At 43.8% G+C, this 23648-nt stretch overlaps 1 long non-coding RNA gene across 1 annotated transcript in view; it reads left to right on the top strand.

Moving 5' to 3' along the window:
- The first annotated feature begins 1656 nt into the window (after nt 1-1656).
- Nucleotides 1657-23648, top strand: part of LOC115082357 — a 33357-nt gene continuing 11365 nt past the window's right edge. The window contains exons 1-2 of the long non-coding RNA XR_003854147.1: nt 1657-1737; nt 2778-2875. This is a non-coding gene — a long non-coding RNA (uncharacterized LOC115082357). The remainder of the gene's footprint in view (nt 1738-2777; nt 2876-23648) is intronic.

Below are 23648 nucleotides of genomic sequence, written 5' to 3'. Positions count from 1 at the left end.
CAAAAATGTTATAATTGACATTTAATAATGTAATTGATCTATAATTAGTTTTACGAACGCGCCCAGCGGGCCCTGGGAAGGGATGCGGAGGCGTGATTGCTGGCTCCTGAGAAAGAGTGAGCCCTGTGCCCATGAGGCGACTCAGGGAGGAGCCCCAAGACACGCCCCGAGGGACGTGAGTAAAGGCATGGGCGGAGCAAGAACACAGGAGTAAGACGAAGTAGGGTCAGAGTACATAGGGGCGATGAGAACTCCTGGAACGTGGACGAGAATCTTGGAACATGGAAGAGATGAGACTCTTTGGACTTGTAAGGTGCTGTCCCTCAGGGCGCTCTACACAGCACGACATGGACTGGTCACGGACCACTCTGTCCCGCTGTGCGCCCCACACAACCTGGGAGGCTGGCCGCGGATCACGCGGAGAGCGGAACATGCCCTGGACGGAGAAGGGGATCCGGGCAGCGCTCGAGAGAAGTCCAGCCGGAAGGGAACTCCAGTCACCTGAAGACGGACACCGAAATGGAAGATGGAGTGTGTAACTCCATCTGAAGGCCCTGAGGATCTGAAGCAGGGCCTTTATATAGGGCAGGTCTAGAAAGAGCCCCGCGGACGTCATCTGGTGGGGCCAAAGAGTGCTTCCTGTTTCTGGCCCTTTAAAGGAGGAAGAGAGGTGCGTGCCCGCACCTAGAGGGAACCCCAGAGGAAAGTAGGCGGAGCTAAGACCTGCGACGGCATCCTGCCGCAGAGAGGTAGAGAAAGCAGGCCGGCGGCGGCTTCCTGCCACGAAGAGGAGCCACGCTTGGAGTGGACTCAAGCCCCGAAGAGGAGATTGGCAGCGGCTCCATGCCGTAGGTGGGGATCCCGGTGGGAATTTCCCCGCTTCCCGAGGATGGTGTCAGTGGTACAGCTCACTGCCACGAAGGTAGAGAGTGGCAGCAGCAGCGGCAAGGCCGCGAAGATAGAGGGAGGTGCGGCTCGGCGGTGGCCTAGGCTGTGAAGAGAGTCAGCAGTAGGGAGACTGCGAGGAGAGGAGGTGAGATCCTGTCCACGGGATAGGGTCCGCGGGCAGGATCGTAACAATTAGAAACCAACAGGGGGTCCATATTGGGTTTGGAAAACACAACAATCTTGGCTTCATTAAAATGAGGAAAGACCCATATATTCTGCATTTCCTGAAAAAATTACAATAACTTAGCAGTTAGCTGAGTCGAGCATACGTTTTAAAACTCAGCTGAGAAACCGTCAAGAACATGGGAAATCCTGAGCTGCAAAGAAAAAAAAGCTTTCTTAATTTCTTCAGATGTGATTGGAAAATCGAAAAATTCCTTCTCTGCAGCTGTTAAGGGTAGGATGATAGCTAAAAATCAGTAACCAATCAAGTATCATTAGAAGGGTTTGACTCATACAAAGTGTGATGGTTACTATATACCCCTGGAGGGGTTGAGGCAGGAAACCTGGGTAGAATCCTCAAAACCCAAGCAACCCCAGGTTAGGAGAAGAGACACTGGGGGAGGGGAGGACTGCACAGCCTGCACTTCAGCAAGAGGGCGGGTACACACCCAGGTGGACTGGGAGGAGCCGGGGAGGTGACTGGACAGGAACAGGAAGAAGGAGTACTAAAGGCAGAGGGAGACATGGAGGTGGACGTGCTGGAGAGTCCAGAACCAGGGCCTATACTGATGGAGGTGGGAGGGGACTGGTGGAAAACCCCTGAAGGAGACCTGGATTGCCAAACAGGTTAGAATCTGAAGAGGAAACTGCCGGCAGGTGGAAGTAGCTGAAGTTGGGCAAGGCTGTGCCTGCGGGCTTGGTTTCCCTTGTACCAAGCCCACAGTCACTTGATTTGGTGTTTAAACCAGTGGCAGGAGCTGTGAGGCAGGAGCCTTGAACTGCGCTTGGAGAAGCAAGGTTTAAACCAGGGCAAGAGCCATAGACTGTGCATAGAAAAGCAAGATTCAAACCAGAAACGGGAGCCCTGAACTGTGCCAAGAAAAGGGAGGTTGAAACCTGGAGTCAGAAGCCATGGGCTGATGACTTGGTGGCTTGCTTTATGAACTACAGCTTGGCTGTTATCGAAAAGGCCAGGCCTAATTTCAGAAGGGCCTGTCAGGGACAGACAGGTGGTGGGGAAGCAAGGTATTTGCTCCCAGTAGTTGAGCTCTCTGCAGGATTAAAAGCACCTGCTTGAGCGATGGCTGAGTTCTGAAGTGGTGATGCTACATAGAAGAGTTCTGCAGAGGGGAATTAGCCTACGAAGCATCGGCTGCGTTGGAACACAGGGGAGATAGGTGATGACAAAAGATATATAATAATTGCAGAATAGTTTAAGAATATCCATGTTTTTCAGTCTTTAACTGAGGCAAGCTAGACTGAAGTGTAGAAATTCTCTTGTTTTCTTTTTATTTCAAATATCTAGCCAACAGTTGACCATTTTTATTATTTCTGAGTAATACCTAGATTTCTCAAGGAAAATTGTCTTCCCAGCCTGCTCTCTCAATAATTTATTAAATTGGTATTTCAATTTTATATATTCAGTAGGGAACAATCTATTATCCCATTATCTAATATACTCCCATTCGAGGCAAAACATTTCTTGCTCCAAAGATGCTATATCTTTACACAAAGTCAAAGTCTTCATCTTAGATCCGGTCCTCGTCACAATTCTAGTCTTGTCCTATGTATTCTCAAACTCTGGTCCTTGTAGTACTAATTAATTTGTGGTCTTATTTGGGTCCTACTCTCAGGCCTATGTATGCTGAATTCCTGTTTTGTCTTAGTTTGTTCCTGAGTTCCTGTATTGTTCAGTGGATGCCTTCCTGTTCCATGGTTCCTGCAGCAGTCCAGCCTTTCTTCTGTGGGCTCCTTCATATTCTAGGTAGGTGTTGGTCCATATCTCTTTGCATCTCCTGGTCCTGCTGTCCACCAGCACATGAGGGCTCAACCAGTGGGGAAATTGGCAGGTACGGGCAGAAGATACTCCTGTTCCTGTTCAAGCCTGTCTCATCTGCATGCAGCCCGCTCCTGCTTTTTGGGGTCATAGCTCCGGCAGGATGTCATCATAGCTATGAGGAATAGCCTGGCACTGCTATTCTAGAAACTTAGATGCAATAGTCCATTTATGAACAGCAAGGAAAGGGCATTAAATATCTTTTGTTCCAAAGTGGGTCTCCAGTAATTGCTCAAATTCTCTATTAGCAGGAGATCTGCTTTAGAAGTCTCATTTTATACCATTTAGATAGGGGACTGTCAATTTCTCCAATAGATCTTGTGTTATCCTCTAATGTAACTGGCAAAAGCAATGTTGGCCCTAATTGTTACAATTTTTCTAATGGCTTTTCAAATACAGGGCCTCATTTACTTAGCATAAGTGATTAACAAATGTTAATAAAAGCTAAAGCACTGGTACTTGGAAATGCCACTTTGTGAATCCTGCGGTAATTTCCACCAGTGGTGAAAAACTCCGTAGCAGTAAAGAACCCAAAAATATTGCACGATAGTGGCCCTGGGACTGTGGGGCCACCATGTGTTAAAGGGGCCAACATCCCCCAGTTACCTCCTCAAAGATGGGGGGAAAAAAAACCAAGGGTCTCCATAGACCCCTGCCTCCACTGTCCCTGGAGGCAGCTTTAGTAAAAAAAAAAAAAAAGTTTACAAAATTTGTAAAGATTCAGGTACGGCCTCACCCCCAACCCCTTCCCTTTAAGTAAATATTCAGCACCCTGAGATCGGACCCCCTTCACCTTCCACCCTAGCATACCCTTCAGACCCTCCCAGCACTTACAAATGAAGCCCTGGTGGTGTAATAGGGGCCCAGAATAACCCCTAGGACCTGGGCCTCGCGGTGGCCATTTTTCAAAATGGCACTGGCTGCCCCATCATGTGATAGGAGCAAAGGCCTGGCCCAGCCAGCCAGCTCCATTTCAAAAAATGGCTGCTGCTGGGCCTGAAGCCTAGAGAGCACTCCAGGCCTCCATTATACCACCAAGACTTCACTTGTAAATGTTAGGGGGTCCAGAGAGTGGTCTAAAGCAGTGGTTCTCAACAGGTGTGTCGCGAGGTCCTGGGAGGTGTGTCACAGGGCCAGCAGACGGCTGCCTCCTTATCAGCCCAGGTGGGAGTTGGTTGACTTCTCTTATGTTGGGCCTGACGGGAGGCTACTCTCACTTCCTTCTGGCCCAGTGGGAGGCTGTTTTCCTCCTTCACCCAGATCAGAGCGAGACATTGCCAGCTCCTGCTGGGATGCAAACTTTAATTTCCCCTGTTGAGTCTGGGATTGATGCTGCTGATCTCTTCACCCTGTGGAGGGTGGGGGAAAGGAGGTTGGGGATGCCAGGAAGATGAAGGTGGAACAGAGAAGAAGTGTGGGGGCTGCTGAGCTGGAAGGGGTGGGAAACAGGGAGTCGAGGTAGCTGGGCAAGCATGGAGATAGGATGAAGGGGGTAGGGAGAGTCAAGCAGGGGAGAGAGGGAGCACAGGGAAGAGGATGTGGGGGGTCAGGAATGCTGGGCAGGGATATGAATGTGAGCAGATGATTGAAAGGGAGTAATTGGAGAAAAGTGAAGGATGATGGAGGCATGGAAGGGGAGTGACGGGGTGCAAGAGCCATAATAGGTCAGTTTGGGGAATGTGCATTGCTTCTAACTTTTGTACTTTGCTTAGTGTAAGAGAGATGCACTTCTGTTTCTAGCTCTCCAGTTTTGCACTGCATGCAGAGTGGCTTTTTGAGGTTTCCATTCCAGTTTTTGTCTCCACATTTGTAATTTGTGGTCTTTTATTCTGTATTTGGTGAAGGTCGGATCTGTATGTGTGACTGAGGTGAGGTATTTTTTTTACTAGGTAGGGATTTGTATCAGTCTTATTTGTTGTGTTTTCTCATTCTGAATAAGACATGCATTGGTGCTGCACTGCTGCCTTTTCATAGGAAGGGCTATTGCTGTTTGAGTGCTTGGAATTAGTGTTGCAATGGTATGAAAGGTTTGCTATACATGTGCTGAGTGTTTTTTTTATTTTTCAAGTTTTGTATTTTACAATGCGCCTGGTAGTAAGGGAGTTTGTGTTTCTGTTACTGAGATAGCAGCAGAATCAGAATATCTTTTTTATATAGTGAGATGTATTTGAAATATCCTAGTTCTGCTCTGCAACATACAAAAAAAAAATTAAAATTCTGTGGTCACCTCATGTTGGACTCATTCTTGTTATGTATATAGAGGGTAGGCCATAAGGATTGAGTCAGGCCAACCTCTGAGTGAACTCCTCTTTACTGTTTTGCACTGTGAAATGTTTACGGACAGGAAAGAGCCTGGTTATTTTAGTTATTCCAGTAGGTCTATGATGAGAAAGCAAGCAATTAACTTATACTAAAGCCTGAGAGAAAGTGAAAGCCACAAGGCTGTGCCTGAAATTTAATAAGAACTTAGAGGAAGGGAACCTCACTGCGTTCCCAAGCATTGTGGTGTATAAGGGAAAATAAAAGCGAGAGAGATAGGGGAGAGAGCGCTCTCTGGACTTGATAGCACAGGCTGATCCTTTGGAAACATGTAAGCTTTTTATACCATTATTTATTTCTTCTGTATGAGCTTATTTTATTTGTTCTGTCCTCCTATTGCTCAAATAAACTTACTTTCCTGAGTACCTAGAACCGTGATGTACTGAATTAAAGTTTGTGTGTGACTCCTTGTGGAGGGAATAAGCTCCTGGGTTCGAGCCCACAGGTATAATCCCAGTAATTGTGTGTGTTTATATTGGGTAAACCCCTCAGGTAGCCCCCAGTGTAGATCTCAATGAGATTAGCCCCTGGGCAGAATGCCAGTGTGAATGGTCTGAACCCGAAACATCTCAGCAAACAAATTCCCTCTACTGCTAAACTTTTGCAGAAATAACATAAACCACTACAAAAAAATAAACAAACACCTAGAACCATGCCATATCATATAATCACAGCAATAACTCTCAGGTGTCAAACAGCAATCTTATCTATGAAATGGCAGCAATCAAATATTATGTCAGACCATGGAACACTAATACAACACCTATTCTCCAAACAGAACAGCCAGGATTGCTACAAATCTCTACAGAGTGCCCAGTCATACACGGACCAACTCTTACCAAATACAGAAATAAGGGACTACAAATTATTTATTTTATTTATTTATCAGGTTTTATATACTGTCATTCGAATTCATCATCATAAATCCATCATAATGGTTTACAAATATGAAGGTTATAATGTTAAGAGATAAACAGAGTTTCAAAAAAGGTTCAAACTGTTGTAAAACATAGGGGAATCAAATGTTAGTTATTTACTGTTCTGTTTTACGTTTAACTTCTTAGTTATAGTCTGTAGAAACATGCAGACAAAACTGAAATAGAAAGCTTAAGAAACCAGACTCTAAACAGTGGAACTCTAAAGGAAGAGCAAAATACAAAAATATAAGAAATGCACATTCCCAAAGATGGCATACTACAATCCCTAAAAACTCAAACTAATTTTTTTTTAACCTTTGTTGTCTGATCTTATTTTTCTAATAGGTTTGTCCTGGGCTCTTTTTTCCCTTTCCCCTTGCTGGTCTTTTCCTAATTCCCTTTTCAGGGTCTCTCTACTCTTTCTGTTTCTTCTCTCACCTTCTATCTTCTTCTCTTCCTCCCTCACATACATACACAAGCTCATGCTTTCTCTCACATGCTTTCCTACACACACAAGCTTTCTTCCAAAAACACTCGTGCTCTCTCTCACCCATACACACATCCCAGCATCTCCAGCTTTTCTTTGATTGGGATCCGCTGGCAGTCTCAGGCCATACTCTTCACATTGGCCTCTCAGTGGGTTGGGAACACCAGGCATCCTGGCTGCTGGAGGTTTGGGTTCTGCTAGGTGTCCCCTCAGCTTTCTCCAAACTTTGGCCACTGGCAGGTTGGGGTCTGAACAGCCCTGTGGCCTCCTTTGGTCTTCGTCCACCTGTGTGTTGGGTTGTGCTAGGCAGCCCTGCAGTTTCCTCTGGTCTTTGACCGCCAGCGGTTTGTGTTATGCAAGATGGCCCTATGTCCTCCTCTGATCTTCGGCCATTGGCAGGTTGGGCTCTGCTGGGTGGCTTCTCAGCCTGCTCCAAACTTTGGCCACTGGCAGATTGGGGGGGTTGGGATCCACTGGGCATCCCCACAACCTCCTCTGACCTTCGACTGTTGGATCTTCCACAGTGGAGGTGCTGAAGGGAGGCAACCAGCCTCCCTTCAGCCCTGGGGATTTGCCTAGTTGGCCTGCCCCTTAATCCGGCCCTGGTTTCATGCATCCACCATCCTTTCTGTTGTTGGACTGATAGCAGAAGCTCATTCTTCACAGGCAACAAGAGGTTAATACTCCTCCTATCTATGTCACCTTTGAGGGAGTGGGCCTGCAAAACTACTTAGATAGGATAGGATGTAATCTGTACTGGTTTAGTATGGTCTCCATCTTTCTCCCTGCCTGTTGTGCTGGCAGTAGAACAGCACAATCACTTGTATAGAACTATGTAACTGTACATATATTGCTCTAACCCCTGGGCGGAACTGATCCTTGAGCTGACTCCTAAGAGAAATGGACCCTTTCTGTACACCAACTCCTCTTTACTCTTTCTGACCCTCATGGACAGCTTTTACTTTCTGACGAACAATAGGTCTTATACCCATTTCTTCCCTACCCCAAATCCTTCTTCGTCCTCTGTACACAGCACTAACAATCAACACAGTCTTTTCAGCCACAAAACACACCGAGAAGCTGGGTGGTTTCCAGCTTTGTTTACTGATAGTTGATTTGATGACTGAATAATATTTACAGCTTCAATTCTGATTTCAATTAAAGTCAATAAATGAAAGACAGCAAAAAGATTAATAAACTTGTGACCTCGCTTCTTTAGCAAAGTCTCTCAATTTCTTTGGAAGCATACTTACCCACGCTTCAATACCTTCTCTTTCCCATCACTCCAATTATTCAGCTCTAAGACAGTTCAGTCCTCGTTTAGATTCCCTATTTATATCCCAGCTCTTCCCACTGTAGATGGTTAGAATATAGTCCCAATATTTTCAGAACCTAGTCCCAGTTCTCATTCACCTCCTGAATCTTCTCAAATTCCTTAGGCAGCACCTGATGGGCACTTTACTTTCCCTTGTATTTTACCTGAGTTAGCAGAAACAAAGTCCTTGTTACCTTCAGTTTCTCTTTCTTTGGGTCATTGACTGGGATCTTCTCCTCCAAATGAGCTCCGTCGCACCTCCAGGTTCTTTTAGGATGAAAGAAACCACTCTCCCAATGTTTGGTTATGGAGTCCTGGGTAGCAAGGCCATTCAGCTCTTAGTGGAACAAAAGTAGTCTCTGAACCCAAGAAGGGGAAAAATCAAGCAAAAGACAGGAAGGGTAGAATAAAACTTCCTTGCCTGAAAACAGAGGCGATAGTGCAAAAAGACCGTTTAATTTAAAGTAGGAACTCCTCTGCATTGGGCCACTGACAAGTCTATCCTCTGAGGGAAAGACAGCACACTGCAAGTCTTCCCTACCCCAAATCCAGCCTCACACACAGGGAAAACACCCCAATCCACTGCACCAACGGGGACCGGCTCTCAGAGAGAATTCTCCAAAAATTGGATTTAAATGGACAAAACAAGCTTGAAGCAGGTCAGAATTGGAGGATGACCCCAAAACGGAAAATCCCCAACTCCTTTTCAATAAAGGGGCAGAAGACAGCAGACTCCTGTCCTCTTGAAAGGCTAACAAAATCCACGAGGATAGATGGTGCTTTAGAATGATAAACAGCTAGGACAAACCCATCTGCATCTCCCACATGGGGGAGTGAGAGCCAAACCTCTCTTTACTAATTTCTGCATAGACCTCCCCAGCTGGTTGATACACTCTGTTAGTTAGGGAAAGCAATGGTTCCCTACACTGTTTACTTGGGGAAACTGGGATAGAAAACAATAAAGAATCCTTTCATGATGACACAGTAGAGCTGTGACTCATTTCTCCTTCACTGTAAGTGTTCTTCCTGGAGGAATGAGGGTACCTGATGCGCGCGCGCACACACACACACTCAGTTCTGATCCTGTTTAAGCAGATCGGGCCAAAACTGATATCAGACAAGGAGAGAAAAAGCCATCATTAGAGGGGAGGGAGTGGAGGTTTGAAGGCTTCTGATGGGTGGGAGGGAGATGAGGATTGGGGTGCTCTTGATCCACTACGGAATGTATGTCCTCAGAAGGAGGAGAGGGAGATCAGTGTACACTCTGGCCTGCTATAACATTAGGGGTAGATTTTAAAAGGTTGTGCGTGCACGCACATGGATGCCCATTTTTATAACATGTGCGCGCATGTTATAAAATCAGGGGTCGGTGCACGCAAGGGGGTACACAATTGAGCAACTTGCATGCGCTGACGCCCGCAGCCTTCACCCGTTCCCTCCCAGGCTGCTCCGATTTCGGAGCAGCCTGGGAGGGAACTTCCCAACCCCCTATCCTAACCCCCCCCGACCTTTGTTTTACCTGTTGCGCCTGCCTCCGGCCACTGTGCTGGAGGCCTCTGGCCCCGCCCCTTTTTCGAAGCCCCGGGACATACGCATGTTGGCTTTTTAAATCTACCCCTTATTTTTTTTTAGCAGATGGGAAAATGGAGTACCCTCTGCTGCTAAAAAATTTTTTTTGTGTGGGAGGTTCAGCTGGTGATCTTCAATGCTGGTACTGCTAAGTTTAGGCAGGCGAGAAAAGCACCTTCATTTTAGACAGCTAAGAGTTTAGAGAACTATATTTAGGATGATTTTCTGTTGAAATCCTAGCCAGCTAGATTTGGCTGAAAATCAGTTTAACTTAGCAGGCCAAATTTGGTTGGCTAAGTCATGCAGTCGGGCATGTTTGGAATATTGACTCCCACGATGTCCTTGAGACTGACTGGTGCGAGGATAGTGTACACATGAACCTTCGTGCAAAGGTTTTCAGCTCCTTAAACGCATCCATCAGACACTAAGCAGGCATGCGAGGAGGATCTCTTTTCATTTAGTTCTACTGTTCCCTTTTCCTTCTTTCACCTGCTGCGCAATTTGTCTGCTTGCCAGTCAGTAAACACTTTTTTTTTTTTTTTCCTGGTTCATGTTTATGCAATCTATCAGGCACTGCAACCGCTTGCCAACGTCAAAAGGCCCGAGACAGACAGTGCAGTGATTCTTTATCAGATCTTAAAGGTTTATAGATGTTGCAATATCCATGCAGTAGGTTTGCCAATAATTCCATGTCATAAGGGTCAGGCAGAACGTAAGCAAATCAGAACTATAAACCCATGCATGCAACAGAGGAAAACTAGGACTGGGTTAGCCTGTCCCGTTAGACATGGAACTGTTGTTGACAACCCTGCCTTGTGATATGTATCCTACTAGCTATGCTCCTATAAATCTTGTAATGCATATTGCTTCATGCCTCTCACCTTCTGAACTTTCTCATGAGTAGGTAACCTCGGGCATTTTTTTTTTTCATTAAAAAAAAAAACCAAGTCAAATAATTCCAGCCATAATCTAGATGGGCTTGAGAAATGCCTTACGCAGCATCATGTTAATCATAATTGTTAAAATGTCACTCAAAAGAATGAATAAAGATAGGATGTTGGCTATTTGCCGTAGTATATGCGTATAGCATCACTGAGCTGTGCTGCAATGGTGAAATGAGGGAAGTGTCTCAGGACGGTTGTGAAACATAACCACTGAACTATTCAACCTTACACTGACCTGAGATACTCTTGGGTACAGTGGGGCATTGTGAGCTTCTTTGGATATTGCGAGCTATGAAGAAGGTCTGCGAGCCTCTATGAGAATTTGTGAGATATTGTGAGGCTCTGTGAAGTACTAACAGGTCCTGTGAGATGTGAACCATTGTGAAGTTCTGCAAAATAGTGACACAAAAAAAACATGGAAGATGTTGGCAAATAAGGATGAGATGGTCCACCCCAGTCTGCCCATTGTTGCCTGCCTACTTTGCTGTCAAAGGTCTTACTCCATCTGTGATCTTCTTCCTTCCTCCCTCCACCCAAAAAAAAGGACCCTTTGCATGCTTGAATTCTGCTTCTGCTTTGGCTCCTATCATATCTGATGGAAATGTTTTCCAAAAATATACCACCCTCTTAGTGGAAATAATTACTTTCTCAGATTCCTTCAGCTTCATCCCATCATCATCATTGTTTATTTATTTCACACTTTTCCATGAAGGGAGCTCACAGCATGCTACAACAAATCATAAAAGATACAACATATAAAGTATAGGATAATAGCGTAAACAGTCTGAATCAAAGGAAGGATCATAATAAAATAATGATAATAGTGTATTTATACGCAGGGCATCTGATTATAGTGCAATTGGTGGGACTGGGCACATAAAATGAGAGAAACATCTGATGCCTTTTAGTGAACTAAGCACCAGTCTCTCATGGGTTCACAAAAATATAGATGGTCAAGCAGATGGTGCAATGGACTTGGCACAGAGGCAATAGTAGTATTTCTCAAACAGAAAAAGGAATGCAATACAAAAAACACCTCATTCCCTTCTATGACCCCTTTGATTGTACCCCTCCTTCTTCCCCGTACCGACAGTTGCCTTTCTTGAACTTGCACCTTGGGATAAAGGAGGTTTTCATATGACAAGGTATCTTAAATGAACAACTCTTATTTCTATGGTTTCCAGCAGTCAGATGTGAACAATATTAAAGTTTTCTAATTAAATCAAGGTTCACAGCATTGAGATAGCAGTAACATCAAAAGCAACAACAAAACACTCTGCCTCCAAATCTTCACTAGCATAAAAACCATCTCCTATTCATGCTCACTTCAAATTAAATTTAGATCTTGCATCTACCACAGAATTCGTCTTGGTCAAAAATCCCATATAGTTCTCTCACTCGTTGCCCCCCATTTTTATCTTATCCACGTTCTATGCTCTGTTCTGTAATCGCATTCTTACATGCGTTGTTTTTCCGTTATAATGTAAACCGAGATGATATGTAATTTCTTACATGAATCCCGGTATATAAAAATGTTAAATAAATAAATAAATCACTTCCCATCAAATTTCTACACAGCTGTTGTGGTCCATAGCACTCCTGGGCTGACTCTACGCACAACTCAAGAATGCAGCAGTGGTTTACTGGCCTCCCATGGCTTCTGCTGGACACAGCTGACCATATGCTCTTCAAGGAGCTGTGGAGTTCCACTCTGCAGCAGGAACCAGTCAAGACTCTACAGTCACTCTTTGCTGCGTTTGGCAGTCTGCTGGTCTGCCCCACGAACCACTATGCTTATCTCCAGCTCTGAGCCATGACCAGCAACTCCCGATGCCGGGGGAGACTCCATGTAGAAGCTCAACCAGCCCTCGATACTGGATGAGATGCCACCAGCTTCCAAAATGGCCATCCATAGGTGCGCACACCCGACCTGCCACAATTTAAAGGGCCAGTCGTTGGAAATTCCCCGCAGTGCCCTCGGATGACATTGGGACCCTTGGCCTATACAAGGCCCATTCACCTTGCAGTCCTTGCCTCGGCAATAGGTCCACCACATCTTGTAGAGAGAGTTGTCAGCAGTTACTGCCTGTGTTCCAGGTCTTCGAATCTTCAGTTCCTGATTTTCCTTTGTCTTCTGTTGTGTGGTCAGTCTTCAGTCCTTCGGTGTTCTGTCTCCTTGTCTGCCTGCCTGTGCTGTTCCTTCCCTCCCTGCCTGCCTTTCCACCTGCCTTCCCTTGGATGGATCTCTGGTTCTGACTTTAGCCTGCTCCTTGGACTACACTTGAACTCTGCCTGCCACTGAGCAATGCCTGATTCTCAACTACACCTGAACTCTACCCACCACTGACCACTGCCTGATTCTCAACCTTCTCCACGGATCTCCAGCTCATCAGCAGAGGCCCCCGTCTAAGACCTGCCGACCCTGGCACACGAAGGTTCAACGTAAAGGGAATGTGGGCTGGTATAGGTGAAGCTCCAGTTGAGCATTTTCCTCATCAAACTCTGCCAGCCGATGGTGGGAACCTGCAGGGTTCCACCCTGCAGGTTGCACCAACTCCACCTCAGTCCAAGGGTGCACATTCGCAATAGTCCTGATCTGAATACCACCTTAGATTGACCCCCAAGAAAATTCCCCATTGTGGTTTTCCCTCATAACACTTCCTTAAAAGAATATACCAAATCTCCTTGATAAACCTCTGCTGCAATGACTCATCATAATAAACCAACAGTAGAAGTTAAGTGACATCTCTTAACATTTTCCTAAGGGAACATAACTAGTGATCCATGGCCTAGTTTATTAATTTTATTTATTTATTTTTATATACCGACATTCATTGGAGTATATCACATCGGTTTACATTATAATTAGTGGAATAGTAAGACAAAGGTGTCTTATTATTGATACATTGTAACACTGAAGCAATATAACTTAAGGTTAAGGTGTCTTATTTAGTTCAGGGGTCCCTGTCACATACAGAAACAAAGTATTTATAAGTCAAGTCCACAAGAAACTTTCTAGTAAATACATATTTATTTCATGCTCTGAAACAGTTGTAGACCCAGCAAAATCTTATGCCATAAGTTATACATTGTGAATTAAGCTTTGCCAGTTTAAATCTCATGATCTACGTTATTCCTTGGAAAGTTAACAGTATACCTTGAGGTGTAGTTAACTTTTCCTTGAGCATCAGCAATCTTACATGTCTGCCAGTATTTTGGGGGCCACCCCCAAAAAAGTTACCCCCATACGACATCTTCTTGTCCCTGCATAACTGCTCTATTCCAAACTCTCACAACAGAATTACATAGAAACATGACAGCAAAAAAGACCATACAGTCTATCTAATCTGCCCATACATATCAACTGATCTGCTCTACAATCCCTACCACTCCCTCAAAGAACCCCTGTGCTTGTTCCATGCTTTCTTGAATTCCATAAACCATTATTAAGGTAGAATTGTAGAAATCAACTTTTTTATCCCTAGGATAAGTAGCATGAGATCTTTCTCCCCCTTGGGATCCTGCCAGGTACTTGTGACCTGAATTGGCCGCTGTTGGAAACAGGATACTGGGATTAATGGAGCCTTAGTCTGACCCAGTATGGCAAGTCTTATGTTCTTAAGTACTTAGATATTGTCCTTGTCTCCACCATCTCCACTGGGAGGTTGTTCCATGCATTCTGGATAATTTTAACCCTGCTGTTAGCCATATCTTAAGTTAGGAAAATAACTTATTTGGCAAATTCCAAATATTGGAGTTGGCTGAATAACTCATTAGTGTAACTCAACTTCATGCCAGAAAGCCGCCAATATACCTTTTACTTACCCAGATAATGCCTCAAAGATATTCCAATATATGCCTTTGGATATCAACCTTAAAGTAACTTGCTAATTCAGTTTTTCTACACCCAACAGGAACTGTACATAACAGAGATACTCTAGCCAGTCCTTGGGTTCCCCTCCAGCCAATTGGATTTTCAGGATATCCCTAATAAATATGCATGAGAAATATTTGCATGCATAGGAGGTAGCACATCTAATAAATCTCATGCATATTCATTATTTATTTATTTATTTATTAAGGCTTTTATATACCGACTTTCTTGATACAAATCAAATCAATTCGGTTTACAATGAACTAAGCAGAATATACAATTAACCAATCAACAAGAGATACGGAGCATACAGTTACATTATAACAAGGAAGCCTTAACTTGGAGTAGGAAAATAAAGAGGGGGTGAACGGAGCAATAAATATATAAAGTGAAATAAAATAGAATAAATACTATATACAGAAGAGGGGGCAAGGGGCCAACCTCTCTTTAATGAATATTATGCATGAAAAATTTGGAGAGTTTTGTTTACAGAGATGTGTGGTGTACAGTTCTAGATCAGGCAATGGAGTTTGTAGTGGGGAAGGCTTGGCTGAATAGCCATGTCTTTAGTTTCTTTTTAAAAGTTGTTAGACAAGTCTCCAGTCTGAGGTCCGGAGGCATGGCGTTCCACATGGAAGGGCCTGCGGTAGAAAATGACCGGACTCTGATGTTTGCGTGGTGCACTAATTTGACTGTAGGAACGTGTAAAGATCCCTTGTAAGCATCCCTTAAAGGCCTGGCTGTCGAGTGCAGTCTGAGAGGATGAGACAGATCAAGCGGGGTTTGATGGTGGATATTTTTATGAATGATTGTGAGATATTTATGGAGGATCCGGAAGTTTACTGGGAGCCAGTGGAGATCTTTTAGAATAGGAGAAATATGCTCTCTCCGATTGGTATTTGTCAAAATCCTTGCCGCTGCATTTTGTAGCAGCTGGAGCGGTTTAATGGTAGAGGCTGGAAGGCCATGCAGAATGGAGTTACAATAATCGATCTTGGAGAACAGAATGGCTTGGAGGACGGATCTGAAATCGTAGTGGAATAGGAGCGGTTTGAGCTTTTTGAGTACTTGTAACTTGTAAAAGCACTCCTTAGTAGTGTGTTTTATAAAATGCTTTAGGTTCAGGTGATGGTCGATTAAGACTCCAAGATCTCTGGCGTGTGATATATGTGGAATATTTTGTGATTGGAGAAGTATGGGACTACCTTCTGGAGTAATTAGCAAGAGTTCGGTTTTAGAAGTGTTGAGCACAAGGTTGAGGCTGGATAAGTAGTGGTTTATAGTTTGTAGATGAGAGTTCCATAACCTGAGTGTTGAGTCCAATGATTTGGATATAGGGATTAAAATTTGAAGGTCATCTGCGTAAATATAAAATTTGAGTTTGAGGTTTGAAAGTAGGTGGCAGAGGGGGAGAATGTAGATATTAAACAGGGTGGGTGATAGGGAGGAGCCCTGGGGGACGCCAAAAGGAGCATTAGTATGAGGTGATTCCATGTTTTTAATTTTTACCTTATAGCCTCTATTACTGAGGAAAGATTCGAACCATCTGAGGGCTGAGCCTGTAATTCCTATGTCTGAGAGTCGGTTTAGGAGGATGTTGATATCCTAAAAACCTGACTGGCTGGGGGGCCCCCAAGGTATCCTGAAGGTATCCTGAAAACCCCCAAGGTATCCTGAAGGTATCCTGAAGATATCCTGAAAACCTGACTGGCTGGGGGGCCCCCAAGGACCAGTTTGAGCACCCCTGGTATAGAGAGAACATACCCAGATTCCTAAGACCTTTCAGACATTGCTATCTCATGCAACGTACAGTCTTCTGTATCCTAGGTCAAAACTATCTATCATGCAAGGCCTTATGCCTTTGGCTAAGATTTTTTTTTTCTGTGCTACATAGAATATGACTCTTTGGATACCATGTAAGTTTTCAGAACTGAAAATTAAAATTTTGGCTCGTGATCTCACATAGAACAGTTTTTGGCAAAGTATCAACTGGGTGTATTCTCCACTGTGCTAATTACAGATTTCACTTGTGTTCAAAAATGGGCTGGGTTAGATGTACTAAGCATCTTTCCCAAAAGCATAAAATGGGAAAAAGCATTTAGTACATCTGACCCTTAATCAGTAAACAGAATGACTCTGTTCAGAATGCTCTTGCAACAAATAACATTGGACATAAGGTATCGGCCTGGCCAATAAACTCCAAGGCTGTTTTTTATGATCCACTCTTGTTATAGCATAGGATAAACCCAGGGAATCTCTGAGAGAGCGATGGGAATTGGTTGGATAGCAGATTAGATAGCCTTTTTTTTGCCATCATATTTCTCTATTTCTATGTCTAGGGTAAGAACATAAGAAAATGCCATACTGGGTCAGACCAAGGGTCCATCAAGCCCAGCATCCTGTTTCCAACAGTGGCCAATCCAGGCCATAAGAACCTGGCAAGTACCCAAAAACGAAGTCTATTCCATGTTACCGTTGCTAGTAATAGCAGTGGCTATTTTCTAAGTCAACCTAATTAATAGCAGGTAATGTACTTCTCCTCCAAGAACTTATCCAAACCTTTTTTAAACCCAGCTATACTAACTGCACTAACCACATCCTCTGGCAACAAATTCCAGAGTTTAATTGTGCGTTGAGTAAAAAAGAACTTTCTCCGATTAGTTTTAAATGTGCCCCCTAGTCTTTCTATTATCCAAAAGAGTACAATATATTATCAGTCTAGAACAGCTCAAAGCATTAATGGATGAGACAAACTCATACAAAGCAAAAGACAAAGGCTGATCCTGTTCTGGCTTTAGCCCAATTGCATCTGTGGACTTGTAGGCAGATTTTTCTTATTACGATTGGAACTGCCCTTCCATAGCTGCAGTGAGAGAAAACCAGTACTGACTCAGATAATCCCTGAAGCATGGTGTCTTCTGAAACCCCACATTTAGGGACATAGGGAAAAAAACCCTTTCTTGCCGTATGGTTTCTTCTGTTGTAGAATATGAATAATTCACCTGGTCAAACAATAACCCCTTAAATCCATGAAGTTACCCTTTTTTTTTTTTTTTTTTTTTTTTCAGAACGATCCAAGAAAGGGATATGATACAAGTGTAGTATAGGTTGTGGACTATAGACTTCCTGAGATCCCTTCCAGTCTCATTTTTCAAAAAGTTTAAGGCTGTTGTGTATACAGGTTTTACTAAGCCGCAGAGTCCTTAATCAGATTGCACCTGTGGTAAAAGAGTTCATCCCTAAAATGGAATTAAACTTCTTGTCTGTGCCTTGAAGTGATACCATATTACTTTTTACATAACACTATGCCTTTTTGAATCCAAACTAGGCATGTTTTCCATGGATGGTAGGGCACACAGACCTTCTAGGCTTTCATGAGAAGCGTGAATGCCTCGATTCTAGGGGGGTAAACTCCTGCAGTTGGCCAGTAGATTTGGTTCATCCATTACTGTGAAAACAGTCAATGGTGGGGAGGGATTAAAAAGAACTGAGGGAATGTCTGCAACAGACATGATCTATGTGGGTCTGGGCAAATCCCAGCACCATACGTACCAAAGTCTGGGACGAGTTATCTTTTATTATAGACTTTATTGCAGGCCTGAAGCACTGGCATATGTTAAGATCAAAAGCAAGTGTTGGCAGGGTGAGATAGAATCAAAGGACGCAATGTTGATTGAGTATGTATGCATGGCTTCTAGCAGTGAGCTCAGGGAAAGAAGAGAAAAAGAATTTCAGTGCAACAGGGATGGAATGAGGGACTGCGAGAGGAAGGCTATTTTTACACACACCTCTAACACAACAGTAAATGCAGTTTCACACTAGTGTCACTGCTACTTGCACACACTAGATCAAGGGTGTCCAGCTCTGGTCCTCAAGGACCGCAAACTGGTCTGATTTTCAGGATTCTCCCTAATGAATAAGCATTTATTTATTTATTTCATTTTCTCAAATTTATAAATTGCTCCTCCGTGATTCACTCAAGACGAGGTACATCAAATAAAAAAAAAAGCCTCTCAAATAAAATGCATCACACGAAAAAACAAAAAAATAAAACAGAGATAGATTTCATGCACATTGAATCAGTCGTTTGCAAACCTATTTTATGCATATTCATTAGGGATATCCTGAAAACCTGACCAGTTTGCAGCCTTGGATGATCGTTGGACACCCCTGCAGTAGGTGGAGATTAGGTCATTTGCTGCTCTTAGCCAGGTTTGTGTTACATTTTTATTACTTGATATCATAAAGGTTCATTGCTGGTTATAATTTTTAAAACATTTAAAGAATTATGCATGTCAACAGCATTATAACATTGTCTACTGAATGTCTTTATAGGATTCATTTAACAAATGTTTGCTTTCTCAGCTACTTCTGTTTTGGTTTCCAAGCACCGGCAGGTGTGTTGCGTCTCCCGGTGTCCCACTGCCCCAGTTGTACTTCTCTTCTCCCTTTTTCCAGCCCCCGCAGGCCAATGGGAAGCCCCCTTTCTTCCTTCCCCCACTGCCCAATGAGAAGCCTCCTTCATTCTTCCTGCCCCCGTGCAGGCCAATCGGAAGCTTCCTCCCTTCTACTTGAAAGTGGGAGTAGGAAGAAGGGAGGAAGCCTTTGATTGGCTGGTGAGGCAGGAGAAGAGACATTGCATAGCCCAGGGGTGGGATGGGAGGAATGGCAGTGTCGAACTCCGAAGCAAACGATTCACATCCCTAGTATCAATCTTATTTGTTGTGTTTTCTCAATAGGATATGCATCAGTGTTAAATTACTGTCTTTTCATAAGGAAGGCTATTGTGCCTGGTAGTAAAGGGAGTTTGTTTTGCTTTTACTGAGATGCCGTCAGAACCAGAATATCTTTTTTGTATGGTGAGTTGTACAGGGTAATGCCCTAGTTCTGCTCTGCACCCATTGCTGGGGGTTCCTTTGGATGCAGAGTGCATGTTTACATTTAGCCCCATGATGGTCACATGTTCACTTTGTCACGTATGTGAAAACCATCTGTCAGGTGTGTTCCAGCTGAAAAAAGGTTGAGAACCACTGCTCTAGAGTAAACATGAAAGTAAACAAAAATGGGGGCTGGATAGGATCCATTCTAGGATATTAAGTAGGTCAGAGAGGTACTGGTGAGTCTGCTGAAGGATCCTATCAGTGGATGTAAGGAGACGGGAGTGATTCTATGGGACTGGGCAAGGGTGGCTGTTATCCTTCTTCATATAAGTGGTCATTGGGAGGAGGTTGAAAATTCGACTTTGATAGTGGAAAAATTAATAGAATCTCTTCTGAGGAAAAGGATAATGAAACAGTTTGAAACTGGTGGGTTGCACGATCTGAGGCAACATGGTTTTACCAGAGAGAGATTGTGCCAGACAAATCTAATTTCCCTAGTTGGGCAACCAGGTAATTACATTGGGGGCAGGCACTTTAGTGTACTTGGATTTCGACAAAGCTTTTGATAGTGGCCTACACAGGAAGTTCATAAATAAACTCAAGTAATCTATGGGTGGGTCACAAGGTGGTGGAGTGGATTAGAAACTAATTGAGGGGCAGACACCAGAGCGTGATAAATGGAATTCACGCTGAAGAGAGAGAAAAATGATGAGTGGAGTGCCTCAGGGATGTTCCTTTGTCTTTCTGCTTGCCACATAAAACCACTACGACGTCTGCAAACTGCAGCAGCAAGACTGTTATCTGGAGCCGAGAAATACGATCACTTCACTCCTACATTGAAAGCACTACACTGGCTACCAATACAGTCTAGAATCCAATATAAAACATTATCAATCATATTTAATAACATTAACCTAAATAATAGCGATCTTCTTGGAATACCACTTAAAAAACACAAACCCCAAAGAACAGTGAGATCACAAAATAAAGGTCTCCTCTCCCCAACATTACAAACCTCCCACTTGTCACAAACGAGAGAGAGCGCTGTCTATAGCGGGTCCTGAACTATGGAACTCTATGCCAGAAGAACTAAGAACCATGACTGACAAAAGGAAACTCAAACAAGACCTGAAAACATGGCTGTTCCAAAATGCATACAACACAAACTGATTTGATGGTTTACTTCCTCTCATAACAAAATAAACTGTATGACATCTCGTTTCCTTATTACCTAAATAACCTCTCCCAAACAGAACATTACCCTGGAAAATTTTAGTTTGAAACCACAAATAACTAATAACGCTACCATCCTTCTCATCTATCACCCGAATACTCCCCTTTGCCTGGTACCTAATAATGGTGTATGTTATTGATAATGTTACTGCTAATGATTTTCACTTGCAACAATGGTATATAAGACTGCTAACTAAATAAATAAATAAATCCTGGGGCTAGTTCTGTTCAGTATTTTTGCTTTTTTATGTAACCATCTGGCTCTTCAGTCATACAAAAAACCCATTTACATTAAGGAGTTCTTGCTACAGTGGGGGTGGGGGTAGAGGCCCTCTTGTGAAATGTAAGACTATCAATTTCCTTTCATTTGCCAAAACACAACACAGAATAGAAATCTTTTACTGAAAAAGGAATGGTAATCCAAACCAAAAATGGCCATTTTGCTTCATTTCATTCAATCCAAAATGAATCCAAAATGGACCCAAAAACGATAAAACAGTTTGTTTTTATTCATTTCAGAAAACAGTGTACACAATTTGCAAATAGCCTGCATTATTTTCTGAAAAGAATAAAAACAAATTTAACCAAAAACGAAAACCCCTTGAAACTAAATATGGGCCAAAAGCCGAAGAAATGAACCAAAACAGAAATTTCAGCCATCTGTATTCCTAGCCCAGGATATAGTCTATGTGGTTCTCAAAACAAAGGTCTTTTTACTTGAAAAAAACCCAACCAAATTAAATGTTGACATTTCCTATTTCATTTCAAATGACAGCATCCTGCATCCCTGTTCTGTTACAAGACTTACCTTCCACCCCTAGGGTGTTTCCTTCTTAAATAGGTCTTCCAAGGATTTAGGTAAAGGTGAATAATATAGGACCTAAGTTCCAATCTCACAACTTGTTTGTTCATCATTATTAACAAAATATCCTTTATTCAGTGCAACAATTGTGGGGTTTATGTCTCAAGGCCTATCATTTGGAAGATTAAGGATTGTCCAATTGTCTTCAGCTGTCTGCCATGAAAAAGGAACTAATTCACCTGAAAGAGAAATTATCCAGGTTTCAAAACTCCTCTCCTTCCTTGCAGCATCCAGAATATCTCTCCCAACTCCCACAGAGGAGTCAAAAACCCAGGCGTAAATTGTTTACAGGGGTCTCTGGTAGAAGCAGACCTCTGACTCCGAGACAGCCTCTTTCCCCAGCTTTGAAACATTCTGTGTATCCGCCCCCACTCCCACAGAGAAGTCAAACATCCAGGATTCAGAAACCCTGGAATATTTGGATAACTGTGAGCTCTGGCAGAATAAAGCTTACGATTGCTACCCTTACAATAATGCCTTTTCTGCACTGGAAAATGAAGAAGCAAGAGAATATAAAATGATGTCTGAAAGGGAAGTGGTCACCCAGAAACCTTCAACAGGATCAAATGTCATAAAAGAAAGCTTCTTATGCTGGGAGACTCAATCTTTGAGGAACCGATTTGGGAAATCATTTTGATGGGGACGCAAAAGTTAAATGCCTTCCAGGATCCTCAGCCAGTGTAAATATCAACCAGATAGTCAAAGCAATTATGGAAGAAAGTAGGGACTCTGGTATCAATGTTATCATCCAAATGGGGACCAATGACCTCGCTAGAAATGGTATCCATAAAGTACAGAGTGACTTCCAAAATCTAGGGAAGAAGATTAGACACATGGCAAAGACTTAGACTATTGCATTTTCGGAATTATTACCTGTTCATGGGAAAGAAATGAAAGGCTATATAAATAATTAAAAAAAAATAAATAACAAAGACCGTTGCAGTTCTGGCTGCGAGCACCGCGGCCAGGCCCTTACCTCCGGGTTCCCGGACCTGCTCCCGCTTCCATAGGTCAGGTCTGCGGCCTGGTTGGCAGCGTCCCCGCTGAGGCTGCGCTGTTGCAAGCCCTCCCGTGGACGCCCAGCTCCTAGACGCGCGCGCCACTTGGGCACTTTTCTAGGCCGTTTCCCGCCCAACTTCTGACGTCAGACGCCGCGGCCTTGATAAGCCGGCCGCGGCCATCCAGTCTTTGCCTTGCAACGGGTTAGACTCCCGGTTTCCTGTTGCGCTGTGCCCCGGAGTGACTCGCCTTGCTTCGTCGCTCCGTTCCTGCTACAGTACCTGCTGGTCCCTGCTCGCTTGCTACAGTACCTGCTGGTTCATGCTTGCTTGCTACAATACCCAGTTGGCCCCAGTCCGCCTGCTACAGTTCGTGCCTGGTTCCAGTACCCTGTGCCTGCTGCTGTTCCTGCCTGGTCCCAGTGCCCGGGTCTCGCTACAGTTCCTGTCTGATTCCAGAACCCGAACCCAGTTACAGTATTGCTACTATCTTAGTCTGGTTCCAGTTACCTGTCCTGATCCACAACCCACCTAAGTCCCAGTGGTTGGGCTCCTACGGGCTCCTCCCGGGGGAGTATCTGCTTCCAGGGTGAAGAGCATCTACGTCCTGCCTGAACATCTGCCTCCTGGCCTGCTACTCACTAGAGACTTTGACCATCTTTCCTCGTCTCCAGTAGGTCGGCCCAAGGGTCCACTAAACAGAGACTCCCATAACAAAGACCACTGACAATTTCAGCAGCCACTCTCTGGATCGACTCTATCCGGTTTATATCCTTTTGAAGATGCACGCTCCAGAACTGTACACAGTATTCCAAATAAGGCTTCACCGGGGACTTATAAAAGGGCAATATCACCTCCTTTTTTTTTCTCCTGCTTATTCCTCTTTATGCCCCAAGTATCTTTCTAGCTTTTGTCATCACCTTATCCCTCTGTTTGGCTACCTTAAGATCGGCAGATGTGATCACCCCCAGATACAGCTCCTGTTTCCTGATTAGAAGACTTTCACCCCTTATACCATACCGCTCCCTTGAGTTTTTTCAGCCCAAATGCATGGCTCTCCATTTGTTAGCGTTAAGTCTTAGCTGCCAGACTCTAGACCATTCCTTAAGTTTCTCTAGTTCCTCCCTCATGCTTTTCACACCTTTCTGAGCAACTATCTTGTTGCAGGTTTTGGTTATCATCTGTAAAAAGACAAACTTTTCCCAATAGTCCCTACTCAATATTGCTCACAAAAATGTTGAAAAGAACAGTCCAGGGGCTGATCCCTGAGGCACACCACTAGTAACCCTCCTTTCCTCAGAGT

Source organism: Rhinatrema bivittatum, chromosome 1 (genome assembly GCF_901001135.1).
Source record: "Rhinatrema bivittatum chromosome 1, aRhiBiv1.1, whole genome shotgun sequence".
In the NCBI taxonomy this organism is placed as follows: Eukaryota; Metazoa; Chordata; class Amphibia; order Gymnophiona; family Rhinatrematidae; genus Rhinatrema; species Rhinatrema bivittatum.
This window is presented reverse-complemented; position numbering and strand designations above follow the sequence as displayed.